This window comes from Procambarus clarkii, chromosome 28 (assembly GCF_040958095.1).
Source record: "Procambarus clarkii isolate CNS0578487 chromosome 28, FALCON_Pclarkii_2.0, whole genome shotgun sequence".
Taxonomy (NCBI): Eukaryota; Metazoa; Arthropoda; class Malacostraca; order Decapoda; family Cambaridae; genus Procambarus; species Procambarus clarkii.
The window spans coordinates 26,335,399-26,338,276 of record NC_091177.1 but is presented as its reverse complement, the minus strand read 5'-3'; the positions used below and the strand labels follow the sequence as shown (position 1 = coordinate 26,338,276).

General features: G+C 46.8%; 1 non-coding gene across 1 annotated transcript; it reads left to right on the top strand.

Moving 5' to 3' along the window:
* Positions 1-1,875: 1,875 nt before the first annotated feature.
* On the top strand, positions 1,876-1,947 carry TRNAT-CGU (transfer RNA threonine (anticodon CGU)). The gene has a single exon. It is a non-coding gene; the product is annotated as a tRNA-Thr (tRNA).
* Positions 1,948-2,878: the final 931 nt, after the last annotated feature.

Genomic DNA, 2,878 nt, shown 5'->3' with positions numbered 1-2,878 from the left:
AAATTCTTTCCCCACACATTGATTAAGCAATGGAAAACACCCATGCGGCATTGCCAAGGTATGACCGTCTGCCTATCTCTGTCGATCTGTCTGTGTCCGTCTCTATAGCAGTCCGTTCATATGGATTTTTGTCCGGTTATTCGTCAGTCTATCTACCCGTCCGTCTGCCAGTTCGTCTGTCTAATTACGTATTCGTATGTCTAGCCCCATTTCCCACCTCTCCACATTCTCTTATAAAATACTATTAAGAACGACTGAAACAGTTGTATGGTTCTTAAGAAATGTATTGTTATGAATAGCAACTCCACGTTAATCACACACCATATTTAACAATTGACTTGCTGACAGTCTCAATAAAAATGGAATAAGGGGGTGATTATTTCCTCGTAGCATTTAACTTCAGCCTACCATAGACAGGCTATGTCCGTCCCGTATTACAGGCCATTCCCCCTGCAAATTCAGGCGAGACCAGCCCCAAGAGCTTGGACAGAAAAAAATACATTCTCATATATATTTATATACTAGCTGTAACCGGCCACGCGTTGCTGTGGCTCAGCAACGCACATGAGCCACAGCAACTTTCCCCTGTCTCCCAGTCCTCCCCACCATTCACCCCCTCCCCCGTCCCCTCGTCTTTCCATCCATTCCTCACTCCTTCGTCCCTTTTTCTTCCCCATCATCCCCAACTCCAGCATCCCCTCGTCCTCATAACCATTCCCCCCCCTCCCCCGTCCCCTCGTCCTCCATACTATCCCCCACTTGCCTGTCCCCTTGTCCTCCCAACCATTATCCACTCCCCTGTCCCCTCGTCCCAAGCATTCTCAACTCCTCTGGCTGTCTGTTCTGAAAGGAATCATTCAGAGCATTATATACCACATATGTCAGACCAATCCTGGAGTATGCAGCTCCAGCATGGAGTCCATATCTAGTCAAGCATAAGACTAAACTGGAAAAGGTTCAAAGGTTTGCCACCAGACTAGTAGCCGAACTGAGGGGTATGAGCAACAAGGAGACACTACGGAAATTAAACCTCACATCACTGGGAGGCAGAAGAGTTAGAGGGGGACATGATCACCACATACAAGATTCTCAGAAGAACTGATAGGGTAGATAAAGACAGACTACTTAACATAAGGGGCACAAGCACTAGAGGACAAAGGTGGAAATTCAGTGCCCAAATGAACCATAGAGACGTTAGAAAGATTGTTTTAAGTGTCAGAGTAGTAGACAAATGGACTGCATTAGGAAGTGATGTGGTGGAGACTGACTCCATACACAGCTTAAGTGTAGATATGATAGAAGCCAGTAGGCTCAGGAACCTGTACATTAGTTGACTGATCGTTGAGAGGCGAGACCAAAGAGCCAGAGCTCAACCCCTGCAAGCACAACTAGGTAAGAATACCCCCCCCCCCCCACACGGGAAGCAGCCCGTAGCAGCTGCCTAATTCCCAGGTACCTATTTACTGGCAGGTGAACAGATGCATCAGGGTGAAAGAAACTCTGCCTATTTACTTCCTCCGCCGGGATCGACCCCCCCCCCCCGCTGGGGATCGAACCCGGACCCCTTAGGGACAACGAGTCCCGAGCGCTGTCCACTCAGCCCTCAGGGCCCCCAGAGAATTAGTGTGTGAGAACTCGCCTAATTGTGCTTGCAAGGCTTATGCTTCGGCTCTTTGGTCCCCCCACTTAACTGTTACTGAACTCGTGCACCCCTCTCCTGAGTCTATTGAGCTTTTATCATTTGTGTGTATTGAGTCTCCTATTACTTCCTAGCAGTGAGTGAAAAAGTAATTATTAATGATGTAACACCTGTATATATGATAGTACAGTATAGCTGTACGGAGAGGTACGCATATAAGACAACACATTCTATCCGCCTCCTTAGCTCAGTGGTAGAGCACTGGTCTCGTAAACCAGGGGTCGTGAGTTCAAACCTCACAGGGGGCACACTAGTGTTTAGGTTTAGATACATAATGTCGGTGGTTGGAGGAATTACCGACAGCTGACAATACTGCGATGCACTCGGAACAGGTGTTATACTGCAATAAATATGTGACGTGTTATATCATGGAAGGGCTCTCCGTGTCTCTCCTCTGGAGTTTGTAGGTTGTTAAAGGTATTGATTTTGTTTATAAGTTCTTGAATAAGGACTGGTGTGTGTCTGCAAATTAGAGCACGTCTTGAGTCATTGTCTAACATTCTGTGATGTGTTTGACTTAACCTGCATTCATTTTAATATATGCAGTGAAGGTATCCTGGCAGATTTAAACTATACCAACAACTGTCAAACTAGTGAGGTGTAAGATTAAACCTACCTTCTGGAGGTTTTGGGTATCAACTGCCCCATGGCCGATCTTCGGCCAGGCCTCCCCGTTGATCGTCTGGTCAACCAGGCCGTTGAACGCGGCTCCTAATAACCTGACTTGTGAATTCAAGCCTGGTTGATCAGGAATGGTATCGAGGTGTTGGTGGAGTTCTCACTTGAACCCTGTGAGATGCCGGCCAGTTTTGTCTCTTATGTGTAGCGGGAGTGTTAAAAAGTCTTGGGCCCTTGATGTTGATAGTTCTCCCTCAGTGTACCTATTGCACTTCTGCTTTTCAATGGGGCTGTTTTGCACATCCTGCCATGCCTACTAATTTTATGTGATGTAATCTCCGTGTTCAGATTTTGAACCACCTCTGAACTGTGAGTGTGCGAGCTGATTCTTGCTCACTCACAGTTTAGATGTGAACAAGAATCACAGCTAGCTTGTGCGAATCAGAGGATTCTAGGATGAGATGAGATTGATCAGGGTCAATTAGGATGAACTACGCATCTATGTTCCCTGGTCAGAACAGGGGGGTACCATCACGGTACACACAACAATCTCCTCGGAAT